The sequence below is a fragment of the Saimiri boliviensis genome, chromosome 5, assembly GCF_048565385.1.
Source record: "Saimiri boliviensis isolate mSaiBol1 chromosome 5, mSaiBol1.pri, whole genome shotgun sequence".
Lineage (NCBI taxonomy): Eukaryota > Metazoa > Chordata > Mammalia > Primates > Cebidae > Saimiri > Saimiri boliviensis.
Genome location: NC_133453.1, coordinates 27,062,603 through 27,086,943, shown reverse-complemented (window position 1 = coordinate 27,086,943; position 24,341 = coordinate 27,062,603). Strand labels below are relative to the sequence as shown.

At 35.8% G+C, this 24,341-nt stretch overlaps 1 protein-coding gene and 1 pseudogene across 3 annotated transcripts in view; one reads left to right on the top strand and one right to left on the bottom strand.

The window, feature by feature from the left end:
* Window positions 1–24,341, top strand: part of LOC101047868 (sperm-associated antigen 16 protein) — an 832,481-nt gene that overhangs the window by 404,278 nt on the left and 403,862 nt on the right. The gene's annotated exons all lie outside the window — the stretch shown is intronic.
* On the bottom strand, window positions 8,214–8,913 carry LOC141584495 (clustered mitochondria protein homolog pseudogene; annotated as a pseudogene).

Sequence of the window (24,341 nt, the reverse complement as noted above, 5' to 3'; positions counted from 1 at the left end):
AATTGGACAGAATTTAGAAGCTGAAACAATACAAACTTCTTGCTGAATGCAAACTGGGACGATAATCAGCACCCTTAGGGTGTGTGCGCAGAGAGAGAGGGAATAAAAGGATGGCGTACTCAAATGGTAATCATTCTCCTAATCAATTCTGTCATATGGAGAAGAATAGAAAGCCAGACAGGGAAATAGCAGAGGCTGTTAAGGACAGACCATATCTTCATGAGGTCAAAGAAAGAGCAGAGTTACGCAAGGAATGGCCTCCAACATGCAGTAGCCTGCACACTAGTGAATTTGCTGTATTCTGTATCATGGATACTGATAAATCAAATTGACAACTCCTCTTTTTACATGAAGGAATGAGAAAAAGGAGTTGTTTTTTTACACTGGGATAAAAATGGACTCTATGTAAATTAAACCCAGTGATTAATACGAAGTAGGGAGTAGTAAATGTTTAAAGAATAGGGAGGCTTAGTAGTCCTATGGGAATATAGACAAAGAGACTTTGCCTTTTCTGGAGTGATATGGAAAGATTTCAAAGAGAAGGAGATTTGAAGTAGACTATAAAAGTTGGGCACAATTTGAATTGCCCAGGTTCCAGGAAGGCATTTTAAGATGAGCAAATATTATGAGCTCTGGAGGAGAAATATTCAAAGAACCCATGAGAATATGTTTGGCTGGACTATATTTTTCTCATAATTTATTTTAGTTTTTTCTATGCCATGTATTATATTCATTTAGTTATTAATTAACTATTCAATTCTATCTTAGACATTTGTCAAGATAAATATTTAACATACATTTAATTATAATTATTTTAAGGGGCTGTATTTTAGATTGTTTATACATCGGCTTAGCAAAACTCATATCCCCAAAAATATAGTACATTTTAAGTAAAAGAAAATTAAAACCATATAAAATGTCTCACTTTAAATCTCTGAATACTAGAGCAGTTACAAAGAAACAATTGAAATGATTTGTTAGAAAACGTTAGTGACAGAAATAACATACACTCTCTGGGAGAAACTTTGCCTCCAAACAGCTATTTTCATATCAGATATTCATATTTCCTTAGGGCACATAATAGATTTTAAACTATGCCTTATTATCAACTTATGAAGTTGGGGAAAAGGAAAATAGACTGTGTATGTAACTATAGAACTTTAATAAAACATAGTGTAAGTATTTGTCTAATTTGATAATGCCAATTAACTGAAAACAGTGTCTAGTCAATTTGCCTGCCTCTGGTATAGCAAAAAAAAATCTAAGAAATGATCACAAGTGTTTTTAATATAAAGTTTATATTTTATGTTAAAAGAGGGGCAAAACAATATGCCACAAAACATTTATTTTTATTGATCTTGAGATCTGAGCAAATTTATACTTTATGGGAATCCCAGTGGGGAAAATAGAAGAACATCTAAAATTAATTTTCTCAAGGTGGGGGAAGTCTTCTTAATTGGTCCTGAATTATATTTATTCACATACTCATCAGCCATTTATTAACATGTATGTATTCATTCATTCAGTTTGGTTGAAAGTTTGACTCCTTTTCACCTGGCCCTGTCCTCATTCTGACTGGGGCATGACATTTTTCAATTTCTTCTGTCATACCCAGTGCCTGCCTACCTAATTCTGCCTTTCTCATTAGATCTGAATTAGAACCTCAGAAGCTCACTAACCTGCAGGAGACAGTCTGAATTTTGAATCTAGTCATCATGTAATTCAGATCTTGTTGAATGGTCCATACTACCTATGTCTTCAATCTTAGACTGATTTTCTGATAAATCAAGTTAACATTAAAAGAAACAAGTTTGGTAAATTAACTTAGACTGTATCTTTTATTTCCACATTGAGCTCCCCGAATACTCTTTCCTAGACTAATATACCACCATTTATATTTCCATTTTTACCTTTCTGGCTTCTGCCTAAGCCTAGAATCCTAAACTTGAACAACTGTAGCTTTGTCCACTTGGCTGATATTTAATTTATCAATTATGTGTATATTTGGGACTGTGAATAAGGGACTATATTGAACTCTGCACACATTTTAAAAAGGTATACATGCTCTTAATTGCTAGGGGCTTAAATTCTAATAAATGGCATAAAAGCAATACATGAGAGAAACTATATAATTATAATATATAAAATATATGTTCTCTTACAAAACATTATATTATAAAAATATTTATATTATGTATTTGTTAAATATGTAAAATATAATTAGAGTGTATTGTAATAAACTTTATAGAGTGGTGGGAAATACTTGACTTTAAGTACATACATCTTACACTTGCAAAAACTAGCCAACCAAAGTGGGAGAAAAACAGATTGAAAACCTGGAGATCTGAAATGATTGTACTATAGGATAGATAAATAATTAGTGAATTAAATGCCTAAACTGTTCCAAGAAAGTATTTTTAACGCCTTTAAATAAACCAAGATTCTTCATACGAATGCATGCTGTGAGTATTTGATCAAGCTAACAGACAGAAAATCAGTAAAGATATAGAAAACTTGAACAACACTATCAGCCAAATTCCCTAATCAAGATTTATGGTATACTCCATCCCACAATGGTAGAATACAGATTCTTCTTAAGTATACATGGAGCATCACCAAGATAGACTGTATGTTGGGCCATAAAACAAGATCAATAAAATTAAGATGATTTAAATCTTATAGAGTATGTTTCCTGAACAAAACTGAAACTAAATTAGAAATCAATAAAGATATCTGGAAAATCTCCAGGTACTTTTAAATTAAACAACACATTTTAAATAACTCAAAGGTTAAAGAGGAAATCACAGGAGAATTAGAAATAATCTGACCAGAATGAAAGCATAACATCAGAATTTGCGGGATAGTGTTCAGCAAGGTTACAGAATTCAAAGTCAAAGCACAAGAATCAATCTTGTTTCCATATACTAGCTGTATACAGTTGTACCAACATTTTAAATATTTTTAACTAAAAAAAAGGATTTGAAATAGCTCCCAATATGTAAATACATCTGAGAAAATGTACAGGATCTATATGTTAAGACCTACAAAACACTTAAGAAAGAAATCTGGGAAGACCTCAAAAAATAACAGACATGCAGGGTTTGTGGTTAGCAAGTCACAATATGGTTAAAGATGCAAATTCTCCCCAAACTGACAAATAGATTGAATGTAATTCTCATCAAAATTTCAGCAGTATTTTTGTGGTATTTAGTAATTCTTATCAAAATTTCAGCAGTATTTCATTCTACACAACTGAATTATTTCAGACAAATAATTCAGTTGTGTAGAATGTGGAGTTCTGTTATTGAATCTGTGAAAATAGCAGAACAAGGCTGTGCAGCTAACAGGCTGGGAGTTTCAAGGCTTTGAGTACTGCATCTAGGTTTGTGCTGGGTCAGGTTGCGGGATAGTGTCATATAATAAAACTGTTCTGGAATGGATTCCAGTATCAAAAGGGAAAATATGTATTCTACAATGGATTGAGACTACTCAGACAATAAGAATGATTCTCCAATTAGTTACTCCTTGTTTTGTGGGGCCTAACTCTGTAATTTGGGCCTGGAGAATACTAAGGACACAGTATCCAACTTTCTGCCGTTTCATTTACCAAGAGTGAGTTCCCTAATGTTTACTTGCCTCTGGCCACCCTTCATTCTATATCTCCATTGTCTGCCATATGGAACATAAAAACAGCTCAGTTTTCAGAAAGCAAAAGCAAGTCCCAACTGCATTACATCTACATTTGCATTATCACACGGTGCATTATCATGAGGATTTCCTGCTTTTATTTTTAAATTTCTCTTGCCTCTAAGGCTCTAATTTAAACAATTCATTTGAGCATGCCCTTACTAAAGATACCTGTTACTCATAACGCACCTAATTCTCATGGCTTCAGGATAAACCACAGCCAGGAACAGTCATATCTGAACCACTAACAATTTCTGATGGACTAATCAAAGTTCTACTTCCTTAATAGACAAATGAAGAGTTAATAATATTAATATTTAGTTGGCACTTGAAAAATTTTATAATATTCAAATCGATGTCAGATTTTTTCATTTTATCTTGATTATACATAAATATAGGTAGTATATATGATTTTCCTGTAGTTATATAAATGACAGAATTGGTTAATGTGCCCAGAGTCCAAGACTAGTATTCTTTTTATGAAACCTTAGGCAGTACAATGTTATTAAATAGTCATAACAGTATAGTGTGTGTATTGCAACAAATAAAAATTGCCTTTGATTTTAGAATATCAACTAATTTTATATCATACTTGCATTGATTTCAATGATTTATATATTATTCCTGCCCAATTTCAAAAAGAATCTGATCTGGTGTGATCTTTATGTCTACTAGAAAGGTATCCAATCTAAACTGAGTACCTGCCCCTTTTACATCTTTCTTTATTGCTTCAAAATAAGGGTAATTAGAAATAAACATGGTTACAAATGGCAGATTATATAGAAATAATATCCCTAGAAATGGGTTTTATATTTACCTTTGAATATTAACATATCTAAATATGTGTGCTAAATTTCCCTTAGCTAAAATGCTAGAGTTATATCATTGTGAAGAATGACTATATTAGAGCCAAGAAGTTAATCACTTTTTTGCAAAACACTTGATTCTTGAACAATGCATGGGTTAGGGGAACCAACTCCCCACACAGTCAGAAATCTGAGTATAACTTTTGCCTTTCCCAAAACTTGGCTACTAAATGCCTACTGTTGACTGGAAGCCTTACTGATAAGATAAACAGTTAATTGACACAAATTTTGTATGTTACATGTATTATATACTCTATTCTTAAAGTAAGCTAGAGAAAAGAAAATGTTATTAAGAAAATTATAAGGAAGAGAAAATATATTTATTATTCATTAAGTGGAAGTGGGTCATCATAAAGGTCTTCATTCTTATCTTCACGTTGAGTAGGCTGAGGAGGATGAGGAAGAGGAGGAGTTGGTCTTGCTGTCTTAGGGACATCTGAGGAGGAGGAAAATCTATGTATAAGTGAACTCACGTAGTTTGAACCCATGTTGTTCAAGGCTCAAGTGTATGTCTGCTCAGTATCTCTAAGAAGCCACTGAAAAAGGTGCCCCATATGTGCCCCACAACAGCTATGGAAGTTTGCCACATGAGTCACTTCGTTTTCTCACATGAGCTTGACCTATGGAAACAGCAAAAGCAGTAGCTTATAGGGATGGCAGCAGGTAGAGGTCTCCCCAGCTTCTTCCTTCTCTATATCCACTATTTTATGGTTTGGCATCCTTATATTCCATTTCTTCATCTGAATCCATGTTTTCCATTCTCTGGTGTTCTTGGACCACCTCACTTATCCCACACTGCATTTCTACCTTGTCCTGATGCTCCAACTGCTGGGGATGAGACAGTCATGAATCACACACCTACCTATAGTCAGTCTATATTTTAGACTAATTTAAAAGGAGAGTAAAAATGTGAAATCGCCTTTCCTGGGACCTTGGATGGGTAGATTTCCAAGTCTTTACCAAGCAACATGCTGAGCTGTAAGAAGAAATGGCAAAGTCAGTGTAATAATTAATCTGGTGGTTCACCAGGACATTGGGCAGTACCACTTTCAAGGGGACATTCTGATGATTCAGGATTTGTTTATTTATTTTTCCTTGTTTCAGTGATTCATGGGCACTGCTGTTGTGTGGTGGCTGGAACCAGGTAGGCCAAACATGTTGCTGTGCTTCGGGCAGTCCTGCATAGTGAAGACTTGTTTTGTGTCCCATGGGACTACAGAAGGCTTTTGTGCATATGCATAAAAAACCTGTTAATAAATTTCTAAACTTTTCTACATTTTATTTTCAAATTTTATTTATAGCCTAGAACCCAAGTCCACTTTAAAAATAAACACAATGTGTCATTTACAATGTTTTACTATATACTGTTTTCCAGGAATGCAACTACTATTTGAATCAAGGTAATATTTTACTGAATTTTACCACAGCTTTAACAAGAATTGTTTAGCATTGCAGAAACTCTTCTCAGTGGCAGTAATGCCACTTAAATTTGAATTTCCCAGTACACTTAACTGTTTGCATTTATGATTGTCACACTATCATGAATGATTCCAGATATAGGCATGAGCCACTGACTCCATCATTGTCTCTTAGTGTCATTGGGCCTGAGAATTTCTATTATGAAAATAATTTTTTGACATGAATTAATTACTATGTTTTTACATTACAGTTAGGTTAATATATTCATTTAAAAATTATTATCTGTTAATTTCATTTCGATATAGTAGATGGACCTTTAAACATATTTGTTTTTTAAAGAAATATTCTTTAAATTTGACAATGTTTTTAATAGAATTAAGGATTGCTGCTTGAAGAAACTAGGCAGACTAATACCAAATAATAGGTTCAAAATTGCATAACAAGTTATTTAGTTGAACAAAATAAGTGCTAATTACAAAAGCCCAATGATTGGTTTGTATAAATTGATGCACTTACACGCATCAGTTTTGATATTCTATCATGTATAAATTGTTCTACATACATATGATAGAACAAAGTCATATAGAAGTAGGTCTTATAATATAGATGTCTAATAGGCATGTAAGTCCTCTTTACCAACTTTCAGCCTGCTGACCAGTCATGTAATGAAAATGGACGGCACCTGAATGAGAAAACAATTATGTGGCTATCTGAAGGAGGGTGGTCATACCAAAAGGCTGAGCAAAATACTTCAAGCAAAACTAACAGCAACATAATGAGCTAAGAAGTGACAGGCACAAATACAAGTGGATCATGTTGACTTGAAGCAAGCAGTTTGAGCTGCTTCACTGTCTCATTTAAACAGAAGAGTATGCTCAGCATGAATCTAAGAGACAGCTTACAGAGAATGACACCCTGCAGGTAGCAGCTGCTGCTAACACCCAAAGGACAGGATATAGAGAAGGTATATTAGTTTATTTATGCATTTGTGAAGAAGTGATTGCCTGACATAATTCACACTTTTCAGATCCATGCTTATGACTAGGAAGCATCAAGGTCAATATCCCAATCACACAGTGCAAAAGATTTTGCCATATGTACAGGATTAAATGGAATAGCAGAAGTCATTTCAACACGACGACTGTCAGTATATCATTTGCATATGTACAAATAATTGGTTGACTACACTTGTTTTTAAGATATTCACAACTAAATGCCCTAAGGCATAATTATAATAGCACGGCCAATATTTGTTCTGGAAATGATATCTACATTGAACCCAGTTCTCTTCAGGCCAAAAAATACGGGATCTACAACTTTAAGGGAAAGAAATCCTGACTCCATAAATATCCTTACAGCTTTTTAAGAAAGATTTGCTTAATAGGAAAACAATGTTTTCTCACATAAAATTCAGGTTTTGTTTAAGAAACATATTGAATCCAAAGATAAAGTATAGTAAAAAGTAATAGGATGTGCTTCTTTATTGAAATACTGGTAGTTTTAAATTCTTGACATGAATAACTGGATATGGCATATGTAAATCTACCAAGAAATAAAACAGAGGTCATAAAATGTAAAGACATGATAGGACATATTTATAACCTCATAAAGCAAACTGGCATTTTAATATCATAAGCTGGCCACTTTTTTGTATTTCTGTATGGGTCCTCACTACAAAGTTCTGTCCCTGATTTGGGCACATCACACATGAGAGAGAAAAAGCACATGGTGGATGAGGGATACAAATACCGTTATGATTCTGACAGATCAATTTGTGATACAAAAATCATTGGTAGAATTTGAGAAAAATTAGTGTGACATGATGTTACAAGTACAAAGGAAAGCATGTGTGTGTGATTTTTTCAAACCTGGTCTTCTGTTTCTTACAGACAATAGTTTTGTTTGAAAGTATCAATTAGTTCACCATTTGTGTGATTTTTATGTGGAAGAGGAGTGAATATTCATTGTGATGGCAATAAAAGGCAGTGTTCCCTAACATAATTCATGGTAATGATGAGGGACACATGCTAGGTGACACGTTTTAATGAAATATTAAGTGAATTATCAGGAAAAAAGAGAACTTAATTTTCAGTATGAAATGAAGAGGCCATTGAATTGATAAAGTGGAGGTGAGATTACAGATTCTTAAAAGATTCTTAAAAATCTGCTACGTCATATCATTCTGGTCAACAGAATGATTCCTATTTCATTAACTAGTTATAGATAAAGTATTAGAACACCTCATGGTGTTCTGGCTCGCTGGCGCTGGGGCCGCTGGCTGACTGTCCGTCTGTCTCTCCCTCTATCCCTGCACGCTCGGAGAAGGGTCTTCGGCTGCCTGGGGCTCAGAGCCCAGGTCTTCTGGGCCACGCGAGGGCGAGGGCTCAGGCTCGGCTCAGGCTCAGGCTCAGGCTCAGGCTCGGTGGCCCGAGGCTCCTCGACCTGATCCCTGCTTCTGCTGGCCTCCTGGAGCTGGTGCCGCCGTGCCACCTCGGCTTTCAGATTCTCCCAAGTCTTTTTGGCTGAGAGGAATGAAGAGGATGCCGTTGATGACGTTCAGCTGCTCCAAGACGCTGGCTATGCTGGGGGCTGTGAACTGGAGGGGCGGGATGTTGGCGCTGGAGCCGTTGCGGTAGATCTCGTTGCGCTGCAGAGCCACGGCCCGCTGGGTCAGGCACTTGAGGCCCTCGGAGCTCTCCTTGGTCTTCTCATGGTCCTCGCCCAGCTGCGTCTTGCAGATGGTGTAGCCCTCCTGGTGCTGCAGAGCCGACCGGAACTCAGCTTTGCTCTCGTAGACTCGGGCGACAAGGTGGTGGCCGAGGGCCACCTTGAGGGCCTTGGGCCCGCGGTACTTGGTGCTGACGGCCAGCGCGTTCTCCAGGCAGCGCAGGGACAAGTTGTGTTCAGTTATTATACACATAGGTATTTCAGAGGGAGACATTGATTTTCTATACATTTTTGTTTAATATTAGGGGAAAATAATTACTATTAAACCTTCTGTTTCCATTCACTGGATCTGAGATGAAATGGATTTGCTTATATATTCATGACTGCATTGATTAAATACCATCTATTCTGAATGTTGTTTTCCATATTACAGCTACAATATAAAGGAAATGAATACACTTTTCTTAAATATATCAATAGAGCAAAATTATTCTATAATAAATAACAAATCCAAAGACAGGGAATTCACTTAATCATATAATTTAAGGGTTATTACAAGATCTTGTATAACCCTGAATATTTATTTTCCACCAGCTCCCTATCTTGTTTGTGTCTTTTCTTATATGTTCTAAGAGCCCTGCAATTGGAAAAATTTCTCTTGATAAAAGAATAAACAGATGGTTTAATTATGGTATTTATTATTTATTATGGTATTTTGGAGGTAAACATTAAAAATATGCTTTGAATGGAATGGGTTCAAGAGAAATGGAAGTGAGGATGCTAGATGAGAAGATATCTAACATGTCCTTCTCATTTCATGAGCATAAATTATTAAATTAGCTAGTTGCTCAGCAAAATCTGACTTAAGAATAATGAGGTACAGAAGCCACTAAGTTTAAATGTGTGTTAAAACCAGCAGCAAAATCTGTAGCAGGTTTAGCGAGTATCATGGACTCTCTGCAGGTGGTTTTCTATGGAGGAAGAGCCCAGGGGAGCCTCAAGGAAGTGTAAGGGGACATCAGGAAAAGCAGATTTAAAGTTTGAGAGCACCCTGCTGTCCTGATATTATAGCAGAGAAAACACTGCTTTTACCTTTCCTAACTCCTCTCTCTTCTTACCATGAATAGCATATATGGAATTACTTTTAAATATGTGATAAATACATATATATTCATGACACATGAATCTCTGCCTACAAATCAATTATGTAAGAATTATGGCATTTTCTTGTTTTCTAGAAATCAAGCTGATTTAGACTTGACTTTCTTATAAGTCTAGCTAGAAATTCTGCCTTAGTTATTCTTAGGGTATCCCTTCCATACGATGTTGCCAACTTCCTGGAGCCTTATTCTACCTTCGTCTTCAGGAGCCTTTCCTAGTTGTTGGTCATCTGCCCACTGCTGGAATAAATGTTCAATGTCCCAGCTTCATGCTAATGTGCCTAATTTTGCTGTTATACGTGGGCCATCCTTGGTAGAACGGTGAAACTTGGAAGTAGGATCCAGCCTCTCAGATGAATTTTGTGGCTTTCCTTCTGAGATTTGGCTACCTTTTCCAGGAAATGCAGTAGAGTGATACTTAATTCTTTTCTTCTCACAGAGCCTGACAAGCATACATACCCCTTTCCCACTCCAAGGGACTCTATCTCACTCTTTCTCCTCGTCCTTGAAAGCTTCCTTAAAGCCTTCTCTTCTTTCAGAGATAACTAGCATGAGCGTAGAGTTTTACAAAAGATGAAAAGCACTTCTGACTCCAGGTAGCTTCTAGCTCTGTCTATCCAATATTCCAGAGGCAAGGAATTTACAAATCCTGATTCCCTGCTTCAGTGGAAAAAGTAGAGGGAAACCACCAGGAGTATAAATGCAAATTAGTATTTCAAGAAATAATACCACCATTGAGTAATAATCTCACACATTTATATCACCAGGAATACTGATGATGAAGAAATTAATTCCAAAATACTAAGTTCTGACAAAAAGCATAAGTCTGATTTGTGCATTATGCATGTAACCATTTCAAAGACTTAGAAATTAAATCATATTTAAGACATTATACTTGATATATTTATTTAAAATCATAAAATTATATAAAGTTAGGACTGTCAGGAAAAGTCAGAATATAGCCACTGTGCTCAGTATAAAGAGTTATAGAATAAAGGCAGATACATGTTGGTCATTGAATCACAGGTACTTAAGATAATTAAGTAATGAGGAAGCTCTCCTACTAATGCTGTTCTAAGCTATCTGCCCTTTCTAGGTTTGCCTGGCTTTTGTTTTTTTTAAATGTTTTTTTTTTCTCATATGTTGTATTCTTGTTAGATGGCTAAAAAGCTCTACAGCAGGCGTCCCCAAACTTTTTACACAGGGGGCCAGTTCACTGTCCCTCAGACCGTTGGAGGGCCGCCACATACCACCAGTGAAAGAGGTGCCCCTTCCTGAAGTGCGGGGATCGGTGGGGGGGGCGGATAAATGGCCTCAGGGGGCTGCATGCGGCCCGCTGGCCGTAGTTTGGGGATGCCTGCTCTACGGTCTGGAAAGAGGGATGACGTCTTTTGGGTAAATGGAAAAATTTAAGTAATTGAGAAAAATAATCTGTGTTTAAATTATGTTTACCATTTTTATTATTTTCATTTTTAAAGAGTTCATTCATAAAAAACATATGCTGACTTAGGAAATTCAAGCTAGGTTTAATTTTCTTCCTTTGCTAGCTTCACATAACCTCAATACTTTCCTCCCAGTATTCCTCATCTTTCACTCTTGCTTACAATTGTTACAGCTGTTATTAAAGAGTAAGAAGAAAAGAAAATATACTAGGAACTCAGGAATGAGAGTATACAGAAAGTTACATACTGTTGGCCTTTAGATGTTGAATATGATTAAATGTGAAATATTGCCATAAAACTTTTATTCAACTCTGAAGGGTTAGTCCTACATAACAGAAAGAGGGAGACAATGGGGAACTAATTTTCCCAAAACAAACTTCTTGTTTTATCAATTTTGTATAAAGTCATTTCTGACCATGGCAGCAAAAACATGGTAAAACGTCAAGAGTAATGTGGTGTACTTGATAAGCTGTGGGAAAACTGAAGGTCCCCTGTTAGTCCTAATATATTTTCCCACTTTCTTTTTACCAGTGGCTCATATCCTCATTCAAACATTTAAAAATGCTCTTTTGCCGACATTTTAAAGAAGGAGTGTCCAATCTTTTGGCTTCCACAGGTGACACTGAAAGAAGAAGTGTCTTGAGCCACACATAAAATACACTAATGATAGCTGATGAAGTTAAAAAAAATCACCAAACAATCCCATAATGTCTTAAAAAACTTTACTAATTTATGTTGGGCCATATTCAAAGCCATCCTGGGCTGCATGTAGCCCTTGGGCCATGGGTTGGACAAGGTTGTTTTACAGCAACACAATGGAAAAATGGAACTCTCACATTGATACCATCAAGGATGGTACTCAAGGATTAAAAATTTAATACTTTTAAGGCGCTTTTATTCCTAAGAGTAAGAGTGTGAATTAGTAATTTCAATTAATTGAATTACACTGTTAGATGAGAAAATAAAAACTAAAATACTGGCAGTTTCTATAGTCTTTACAGGGCAATCAATTATTATCCTTTCTGTTGATCAAGTGACTGTTTCTCTTTTAAGGTAACTAAAATCCAAATAGATATCAGCTAGTATATTTTTAAACGGTAGTTCAAAATTTCAAGATAAATTCCAAAGCAAGGATACTAGATTGAGGGTTGAGTATCGGGAAGTGATATGGTTTGGCTTTGTGCCCCTACCCAAACTTCATCTTGAATTGTACTACCATAATTCCCATGTGTTCTGGCAGGGGCCAGGTGGGAGATAATTTGAATCATGGGGGCAGTTTCCCCCATACTGTTCTCATGGTAGTGAATAAGTCTCAAGAGATATGATGGTTTTCTCAGGGGTTTCCGCTTTCGCATCTTCCTCATTTTATCTTCCTGCCTCCATGTAAAAAGTGCCTTTTACCTCCTGCCATGATTCTGAGGCCTTCCCAGCTGTGTGGAACTGTGGACTTTTGGGTTAATGCTGAAATGAATTAAGACTTTGGGGGACTGTTGGGAAGGCATAATTGGTTTTCAAATGTGAGGACATGAGAGTTGGAAGAGCCAGGGGCAGAATGATACTTTTTGGCTTTTTGTCCCCACCCAAATCTCATCTTGAATTTTACTCCCATAATTTCCACGTGCTGTGGGAGGGACCTGGTAGGAGACAATTTGAATCTTGGAGCATTTTCCTCCATACTGTTCCTGTGATAGTAAAGTCTCATGAGGTCTGATGGTTTCATCAAAGGTTTCTGCTTTTGCATTTTCCTCATTTTCTCTTTCTGCCACCATGTAAGAAGTACCTTTCACCTCCTGCTATGATTTTTAGGCCTCCTTGCCATGTGGAACTGTAAGTTCTATTAAACCTCTTTTTTTTTTTTTTTTTTTGACAGTCTTGGGTATGTCTTAGCAGCGTGAAAATGGACTAATACAGGAATTAATGGTGTCTCTTCAGAGAACACGAAGATTTGTAGTTTCATTAAAAATAAATATTTATTGAGTACACACTCTGGACTAGCTATGTATAACTGTTAAGTGATGGATTGTGACAGATAAGGCTAGAGTTCTCATGGAGTGTTTAATTCTACACAGGGCTGGCAAATGTAAGAGGCAAGAACATAAGTAAATAATGAAGCTAAATTCAGCTTGATTGGTGCTATAAAGGAAATAAACAGGATGATTGGACAGAGTGATGGATGTTGTGGGTCCATTCCATTTTCAAGCTCTTTATGGTCAGAAGATACGGAGCTTTGAAAGCAAGCTCTGAGCATAAGGAAACAGTGGGTTAAACAGATATTTTCTCTGACAATCCAGCCCCTGAATAATCTTAGCATTTTTGCCTTCATTTCAGGAGGCTTTCTCTCCTTTATTCTATGTTGCTGGGCTCTCTGCTCTGTGAGAACCAAACTACTAGGGATAGAGAGCTTGCCTTTGTCACTAACTTGTCCTGCTCTTGATATCTGCTTTCTGAGATCTCTTTCAGAAGGTTGATAGAGAAAGGAAAACAGACATAAGATTTGAATGTGTCATTGTGGCTACTTGTGAACATATTGTATTAAATTATTTGATAGAAGTTTGAATACAATATTTTGGAAGAAGTTTTTTGAATTTAGAATATATGAGGTTATACTTCTTTATCAATTTATAGTTAACAAAGAAGTTATTCCTAATCATCTTTAAAGCTAATTAATTTTGTTTAAAGTTTTTTTTAAGAAATATATGCTTCAAAACAATTCTGTTGACCATATATATATATAATTATATATATATATATAATTAAATGGTTACTTGATGGTTTTAAGTCATGGAATTTTGAGAAGCTAAAAGTGATCTAACTGCAGAACACTAAAAAGCAGCACTGTATGATTGAAGCTATGAACTTTCATTCTTTCTCACTCAGGTCTGGAGTTCAGGCATACGAAGGATTGACTTTCATAGTTAAACATCATAAGGCACAGGTTCTAAAGTATTTGTAACCATTTTACTTAGTCTATTAACTTTCAGAAGCCTAAACCAAGAGAATCACTCAGCAATGTGACATTTCACATTTAGCTCTTCCTCTCCTTTATAATATTCAGGGAAAATAATATTTTAAACCAGTTGAGACTATGACACATATAGTACATGCCTAGATGGAACAGATGACACACAGCCAACCTGAACTCTGTAAAAAGTCTCCATAAATAACTCTTATTTTAATTTACTCTGAAAGTAAAATAAAATAAGGATGCAATGGTAAACTATTTCTTCATTAATACACAAATTCTTATTTTACATTTTAGAGTAAAGTTAGAGTTTGTGTGTATTAGTCAGTTTTCATGCTACTGATAAAGACATACCTGAGACTGGGCAATTTATAAAGAAAAAGAGGTTTTATGGTCTAACAGTTCTATGTGGCTGGGGAGGCTTCACAACTGTGGCAGAAGGTGAAAGGCACTTCTTACATGGTGGTAGACAAGAGAGAATGAGAGCCAAGCAAAAGGGATTTCCCCTTATAAAACCATAGATGTTTTGAGACTTATTCACTACCAAGAGAACAATATGGGGTAAATTCCTCCCAGATTCAATTATCTCCCACTGGGTCCCTCCACAACATGTGGGAATTATGGGAACTCCAATTCAAGATTAGATTTGGGTGGGGACACAGCCAAACCATATATTTGTGTATTAATAAAGAAATAGTTTACTATTGCATCCTTAAGAATTGAGGCACTTACATATATGCTCACATTCATTCTTATTCTTATGAGTCTCAGTATCAAATGGGCTTGATTAAAATAAAAAAAAAAACAATAAGGAAGACAAAGGAAACTCAAGTGAACACATGGGTAAAATGATTAGATGATAAATGGAATTTTTAGAGAAATATTTTAAAAAATAGTATAAATACAAAAGGTGAGTAAATTCTAGATAAACAGTGTATTAGGGTTCTCCAGTGAAACAGAAGAAGAGAAACCAATAGAAGAGAGAGAGAGAGAAATCAATAGGGGAGGGAGGGAGGGAGGGAGGGAGGGAGGGGGAGAGAGAGAGAGAGAGAGAGAGAGAGAGAGAGAGAGAGAGAGAGAGAGAGATGCAATCAATTATGGAGGCAGAGAAGTCCCGTGATCTGTTGACTGCAAGCTGGAGGCATAGGAAAGCCAGTGGTATAGTTCCAGTCTGAATCTGAAGGTCTGTGAATTGGACCAAGAGCCAGTCATCTAAGTCCTGGTCCAAATTCAAAGGCCTCAGAATCAGGAGCTCTGATATCTGACAGCAGAAGAATATGGACGTCCCAGATTGAGCAAAGAGCAAATTCACCCTTTTAGTTGTAGTTAATGCCTTCAATGGATTGAATGATTTCCTTTCACATTGGTGAGGGACATCGTCTTTACTCAGTCTAAAACCCTCACAGATACCCAGCAATAATATTTTTACCAACTATCTGGACATACTTATCTCAGTCAAGTTGACACATGAAGTTGTCACATTGAGAAAATTAGGCATTTGGTAGTGGTGTGCTTGCAAGCCCACTCTCAGAAAAATAAGGGCCTTGATATGTAGCACGTGACAACTTCCATAGTGTAAATACTCTCACCATAACAAATTTCAAGGGATCAATGTGAAATTGCTGAATGTGGAGTTAAAAAGTGATGTATATCAATTGTCCCTTGTGAACCGGTGCAAGTCAACTACAGTGTACCACTATATTAGACCAGTTAATATTTGCTTATCTAAATTTTAAAATGTTCCTACTCCATATATATATATATATAGAAATGGACTATCTGACACTATGGGAAATTGGTTAACATAAATTAATTTTTATATAGTGGCCATTTCACCTGTAAGCAAATAGTGACTGTTAAAGATAATTTATTAAAATGTGTATGTTTTCTGCCTAAAGAGCATAATTTCATCAATTGCTGATAATCTAAGGTCCTCAGTTGATATTAATTTATATGAACAATCAGGAAGGTAGTATAGTGGTCAAAATAACATAATCTTAAACCAACTTTTTGGGTTAAAATCCTGCCTGCATGATTGTGTAATATTGAGTGTTACCCAGATTGTTTCTACTTCAGTTTCCTTGTCTGTTAATTGGGGAAATTATAAGTGTTGTTAGTTCTTGTTATTCAAGGCAGTTATATTCTATAAAGTCTCCACAAACACTGATTTAGTAAATACTGGATCATTGTTTCTAGGGGAAATAGAGGATTAATTTCCTGGAAGCTGATTCATCAATCAGTACATACATTGTTTTGTATATGTTTCTATTTAATTTATTCAGTATATATTGTTGAATCATTAATGTGGGTCACATAGACAACAGCAGTATCACTTGTGTGTGGACAAAGCTTATCTAGCAAATCTATGTTCTCTCTAAGACACATCATAGCCTTCTTGCATTTAGATTCACTAGACAGAACTATAGCGCTACAGCAGGTAGGTGGGGAGGGTGGGGGAGAGGGGGAGGGCGGGGGGTGGGGAGGATGGGAGGAGGGTGGGGGAGGGGGAGGATGAGGGAAGGCAGGGGGAGAGTGAGGGGAGGGGAGAGGGCAGGGGGGAAGGCGGCGGGAGGGGGTAGGGTGAGGGTGGCACTGTTTTAAATAGCGAAATCGCCAACAAAAAAGGACAGAAGCATGAAAAACATGGCAATAAATAGACTGTTAAAGCAACGCTGTTTATAGTATGAGAGTTGAAACACAACGGCAGAGCTTTTCCTAGTTTCAACACACCTGGGAACATGTACATCAGGTGACTCAAATTTTTTATGCTTCTGCACATGCCTGTGTTTACAAACAAGCAAAAAGGGCCGTGAGTAGAATTTGGGGGGGTTATTGTTGAATATCAACAAAGCTGAACACTAGTTAAAATGTTAAGGTCAGGTTGTAATCAATAATATGTTGCTGTAGAGGGGAAGAGAGTCCAGCATGACCTGAACTCAATTTAGATTTGTACAAAGGGGACTGGGCATTTTAAAGAGAGAATCGGGGAATAGGGAGAAGGATGAGCAGGGACTCAGTAGCGTCAGGGTAGTGAAAAATTACAAAGGACTGGGCAGTGTAAATGGTTTGGTCCTCTAGCAGAGACTGGGAGGAAAGCTCTGTTCCTCCTGATGATTATATTTTAAAGGAATGGGTTTCAGGTTCAGGTCCTTTGAGAAACATACTCCTCAATTGTAGGAGATACAAAGGCATCTCAAAGGGATAAAGGAAGGATCTTTAATTGTAAACCCTATGTAGTACATGCTCAAAAAAAGAGTGTAGGGGCTTATCACCAAGTGTGCGCTAGAATAGTCAATTCTTTTGGCAGCCTTGAGCTTCCCCAGCCAGGCTCTTAAATGGGGCTGGGGTCATCCTAGGGATGCAGGCTTGATCTGGTGCTTATTCAAGCCTTGTCATAGGAGGGTGGGAGAATTTCATTTGCACTGACAGCCTGTAGATTTTACAGGCCAAGCTTGAGACCTAGTCAAGTAGTTCAGAAGAGCCTGGCTAGCAGTTGGTCAAAGAGAGAATCTTTGTCAATACAAATACATTTTATTAAGTAGGCAAATTCATAAATATAAAATCACAAATAATGAGGGTCGATTCTATTTTCACATTATTGTCATTTAATATATGCAAATTGCTTAGAACACTAAGCGTCAATAAATGTCTGCTTAAACTATAATGTAAAATGTAGGAACTGTTAAGTTATAAAGCTGTTCGCTTTGGATTTTTTTTTTTTTTTTTTTTTTTTTGCCTGCCTCAGGTTGCTGTTTTAATATTTGGTCTTCTTTTAGTTTTGTATTTTCAGTTTACTGCCAAGCTTCCATTTTTTTTCAGTTAAGTGTGTGCTACTCTGACCTTTTAGTCCCAGCCCTCCTGCACCCATATTCTTTGCAAAAAAATGTTTCAATTGACTGTTTAGCAAAGCTGAGTGAGGACTTGAAGGCACTCTGAATTTCTAGTTCTGTTATGATCATTTTATTTTTTTACCTTTTGCTTTTAGACCCAATATCCTGCCTGTGTTCCAGGTATTTGAGGTTGTTAGGAGTCTGCCTTTTATCGGAGGTGGATTTTTATGACCATTTTGGGACAATGTTTATTAATATGATTTATCATTAAGAATTTTGGCCAAGGATTTCTTTTGTTTAGGAGCTGTGGCCTGGCCATGATCCAACCTGGGTGAGACACTCAGACCACATGATTTTCATGCAGACACAGATTGTCGTGAATCTTAGGTAGAACCTGCGGCAGACTCCATGGTAGATTTTATTTGGATCTCACCCCCTCCACTAACTATCCAACTGAATTATTTTTAGTAATATAAAACAAATAAATGTCTTCATTATGAAAGTATTCTTGACTTTTGAAGTCAAAATTTGGGTATCACTTGAGGATTTTGCCTGGCTAAGGTATGGAATTTTTGTAAATTTTAAAAATAGCTTATATATAAACCTTGACAGAAAACTAGAAGGTCAGGAAAATCCCTGATGAACTTGGATGTTATGAATTGCAGTCTAGGGATTTAAATAGGTTTCCTTACGTTCACCTTGGATTGTTAGATTAGGTATTTCACAAATAATTTTATTTCAGATGAGCTTACAATAGATTTTATCTTTTTATTTTGGCTCAATTATATAAACAGTTTAAAATCCAGCTCTTACTAATGGTTAATATGGCAATGAATTCTAGTATTCTCTTTCAAAACAGGGTTAGATATTTTTATTCTTTTTTCATGCTCACTTAAAAAATATCTTGCTGCTGCCTTTATATCAGTGTCTCATAGTTAGCCACATTTTATTGACCTGCATATTCATACAGGCCTGAATTTTAAATTGCAATTTTGTATTCAATAATAGTAGTATTAAAGCAAACACATCAAAGGAAATAAAAACCCTAAAATTTAATGTCTCACAAAGGAACTCTATGTCTTAAAACAGTGTCCTTTTAGAGTTAGCATATGTATGGGAAATGCATTTTAAATAAAAATATACCTGACCTGGAAGAGTAGACAAATCTGCTTTATAGCAAGTTGAAAGGTTAGAGAAATATTTATCATTTAGTTACCAGAAAAACAAATTAAAGTAGCACAGAAAGAATAGAGAAGGGATGAAAAGAAATAAAGGAAAACCAAGAGGTAAGTTAAAAAAGAGCTATTACTTTTGAACTAACTTCTTCCTAAAAAAACGATAGGAAAAAAAAAAGATAAGAAACAGAAAATTGCATGAGACTTCAGTGTTTATGTTTTGATGGAAATGTACAAATCATTTTCATTCCTTGTGGTGCTGTCATGCTTCATCACTTTAGTCCATTTTCACCTTGCAAAGAAATTCTGAATGGACCTTCCTTCTGTGGCAGCTAATTAATCTCTCACAAGCCTGCTCTTTCAACCTGTCTGCCAGGGATGCCCCACACCTTAAGCCACTGATTCATGAGCAGATTTCTTACCGTCTTGAGCAGTTCTTTCTTCTCTTGAACTATGTGAAGACCTAGTTCTTCTATTTTGTTTGGGAAACTATGTGAGCTGTAATATATCATTTGAAGAATTGCCCCTTCCTCCGCACCACAGTAAATGAATATGAATAATTCCAAATAATTTAATTGGGTGCTAATGACAACAAAGCCTGAATATAAATTGTGAATGTATACAGTATTTTACCAATAGTGCATATCATATAAACGTAGGGACAAATATTACTAGATTGTACATTCTATGTGTATATACATTTGTTAGATTATTATTGTAATAACACAAATGTACTAATATTTATAATAATGTTAAATTTGCCTAAAATATACTAATAAAACTGCAAGTGAAAAGAATTTTTAGTTTAATTAATGGAAGATTTGGTATATGAATTTTTTAAAGGTGAGAGCATAATTCTTTACAAGTCACAATGCCTCAATCAACAAAACAAAACAATATGGCCAGGGACTGTGGCTCATGCCTGCAGTCCCAGCACTTTGGGAGGCCAAAGCTGGAGGATTTCTTGAGGCCACAAGTTCAAGACCAGCCTGGACAATATAGCAAGACTCTATCTCTACAAAATATTTGTGAAATTAAAAAGTTTGATATGCATTCCTTTTATATGCAGATGTTTCCATCCGGAGTCATTTCCATTTAATCTGAATAACTTCTTTTCAGCCTTTATTGTAGAAAAGTTCTGCTGCCAATGACTTTATCAGCTTTTATTTGTCTAAAAATGTTTTATTCTCATGATTGAAGGCATTCTTGGCTAAATATTGAATTCTAAGTCCTCAAAAAAGTGATTCTGTCTTTATTATTTCTGTCAAAATGTCAGTTGCTATTTGTATAATTGCTCTCTACACAGTATGTTTATCAGTTGCTGCTTTAGAGATTTTGTTTAATGTTTTGTTTTGGACAGTTCAACTATTATATATTTAGGTGCCTTCTATCAGTTATTAAGCATGTTTGGATTTTGCTGAGGTTTTTCAATCTTGATGGGAATACTGACATGAATGTTGTTTATATAATCAGTGTTTATATTTTTTATTAAATTGGGGAAAATTTTAGCCATTATTTCTGCAAAAATATTTCTACCTTATCTTCCTTCATCCTTCTCTTCACTCCTCTCTGAAAACACAGTTATACTTATGTTAGACCTTGGAATATTTTTCTACTGATTATTGAGACTGTAATCCATGGTTTTCAATATTTTTTCTGTTCTTCAAATCAGATAATTTCTATTATTTTGTTTTCTTTGTCACTACTTTCTTTTCCTTTACTACCTGATCTGATATTTTGCTCACACAATTAACTTTTTAACTTCACATGTACTTATCGACTCTTTCATAGACCTCTTTTTTATGCTTTGCATTTACCTTCTGAGATTCTCTATCTGTACATCCATTATAACTATATTTTCCTTTAAATCTTTGAACATAATAATCATTTGTAGTCTTGGTCTTTGATTTGCAATGTTTGATTCAGAGAGTCTGTTTCTATTATATATATATATATATATATATATATATATATATATATACACACACACACACACACACATATATATATATATAAATAATTTTTCTTGTGTATGGCTTACGTTTTTTACCTCTTCACATATGTACATATTTAGCATTAAAAAAAATTACATGCTGAGGCTAGGCATGGTGAGTCTCACTTGTAATTCCAGCACTTTGGGAGGCCAAGGTGGGCAGATCACTTGAGATCAGGTGTTACACATCAGCCTGGCCAACATGGTGAAACCTGGTCTCCACTAAAAATATAAAAATTAGCTGGGTGTGGTGATGCAGGCCTGTAGTCCCAGCTACTCTGGAGGCTGAGGCAGGAGAATCACTTGAACCCAGGAGGCAGAGGTTGCAGTGACCCAAGATTGTGCCACTGCATTCCAACCTGGGCAACAGAGCAAGACTCCATCTCAAAAATAATAAAAAAAATTTACATGCTGGATGTTGTTAATGACTAATTTGGAGAAATATATATTAAGTTGTCTTCCTAGAAAAGGTAGTGAGTTCTATTGTAATGAGCAGTTTAATTATGGGAAGATCATTTTTGCCCTTTCAGGCTTGGTTTTATTCATTGGTAAGAGATCTCTACTTTTGTTTTGAACTTAGTTTATGAACCTGACCCTTACTCCTATAGTAGAGTCTTTCTGGAATCTCCAACTGAGAGTCTGAGGTACACAGTAAATTCTCTCCACTTCACCCAGGATTAAACTCCAGGGTATTTCCTCTAGCAGTAGCTAATCTCTGGTAGCACTGTTTACCTCTCAACCATAGAGCAGGAAATCTCTGCTAGACCTTGTGGAATCTTACTCTATGAAAATGCCATCTAGATCTTGGCCCAAAATGCATGGTGAATCCTCACACAAATTACTGCCATTTCTAGCTCAGCTACCTTTTCTCAGCTATACTACACTCCAAATTTTAATCAACTCAGCAGCCCAGACTTTTCTCACCACTTCTCAACCCAGTGAAACTACAGTTCTACTGGGCTCTATTTCTGTATTTCGTAGTAAAAATTTACATCCAAGTATGGAGAAAGTCATGGAGGTTACAGAGCTCATTTTGAGTTTTTTCTTTCTCTTAAGGATTACAATTCTGTGCTATGTTTAGTTCAATGCCAGTAAAAATGTACTTTAGATAATGTATCTAATTTTACAGTTGGTTATTGTAAGGGAAGTACAGAGACTAGGCACGGTGTCTCCTGCCTGTAATCCCAGCACTTTGGGAGGCTGAGGCAGGTGGATCAGGAGATCAGGAGTTCAAGACGAACCTGACCAACATGGTGAAACCCTGTCTCTACTAAAAATACAAAAATTAGCCAGGTGTGGTGGTGTATGCCTGTAATCCCAGCTACTTGGGAGGCTGAGCCAGGATAATCGATTGAACCCAGGAGGCAGAGGTTGTGATAAGCCAGGATCACACCACTGCACTCCACCCTGGGCAACTGAGGGAGACTCTGTCTCCAAAAAAAAAAAAAAAAAAAAAAGTACAGAAATTGATTACTCTGTCATAATTGGAAGCATAAATCCTAACAAGCCATTTTTATTCTTAGATAAAAGAGATAAAGCAGATTGGCATAGGTGAGGCAGAATAAAGGTAGTGAGGGAGTTGGGGGCATTGAGAGTTAAAATAGAGCCAATGATACAAGGAGTATTGCAACATAATACATCTATACTTGAAAGTAAAGCAAAAAAATAAAAATAAAAATAAATAGAGAAGAGATAAACTTCCGGGGTTGAGTCAACAGCACACGAGGTGAAAAGATTTTGTGGTGAGACCACAAATCTGAACAGAAGTCAGGAGTGCCTTTCTCTCCTTCTGCCAGTTAATTTGCCCACATTTTGCCATTAATCTTTGGAAAATTTGCCATCCCCCAATAGCTGTCTTCATAAGTCATAATAAAAATAAACCAACTAGAATTTATAAAGTAGTGCAAAAATGGAAGACTAAGTGAATAAAACCCCAAATTTCAGTGAAGAGCATGCAGTGGATAAAGGAATCACCTAAGTAAAGATATGAAATCAGTAATTCAGACAAAGTTACTCTATTTGCAAACAGATTAATGAAATACTATATTTTAAATTGCTTTTATATGACAAAATGTCAAAAGAGTTAAAGTATTTCATTATGATTCATAAGATAATAGATGCAAATGAAAAGTAGATTGAAAAAGATCAGGAAACAAGTGAACTAGAAAACAGAAATAAAAGCTTTCAATTGCCCTCCCCCAACCCAACACACAAAGAGAATAAACATAATTGAGTGTTATAAATAACAAATATTAAAAATAAAAAAGATAAGAATTATAGAGAAAATATTAAATGTAAAGGCAAATGAGACATAAAAGAACGTAGTGTTCCTAAACAAAATAAATGGATTAAACTGAGGAGAAAGAAGAAAAAGACACAAGGGAAGAAACTTGCCTGGAATAATAGAAGTCTAGGAATAATAGCTGGAAATTACTAATAAGGCATGCTGTGCTAACATTTCTGAGCTTCATTATTTGTTAAAGAACTATAAGGGCTGTTGGACATAAACAGCAAATGGGCCACAGAGGAGATTGGGTGGGAATGACCGTAGAGATTAGACCGACCTCAGACTTTGCGTTAATATGACAGTGAACCGTTTCTCCACAAACGTTTGAGTAGGTCATGTGACCCAAAAAATTATAACCAGTGAAAATTGCTGTTGAGGTACTGAATAGTCATGAAACTATATAAAAGTGTGATGCAGATGATTAATTGAAATATATATTAAACACTAGAAAGATGGGGAAGGAGGGACTCTGAGTATGAACTTTGTGATTGCAGATCAAAATATGTTACGATTTTTGACATTCTAAATTTAACAGTGAGGTTTTTTAAATTTCAGAGGTGAGCAAAAAGAGAATAGGAGAAATAGAAATACACTATTTTCATTTTTTCACTATGCTTTTTATAAATGAAATGTTATTAAAATAATGTACTTTAACATTTTTCTTAATGACATCATTTAGATAGTGATAGCTCTTGTAATAAGAATCTACTTGACTTTCAGCAGTGCCTTTAGTTATACTTATTACATTTTATTGTTAAATTTTATAGAATTTAATAATTTACATTTTTAACATAATATATACATAATTTTTAATTTTTGTCTCTCTCTTCCCTCTTCTACCTCACCTCTCTGT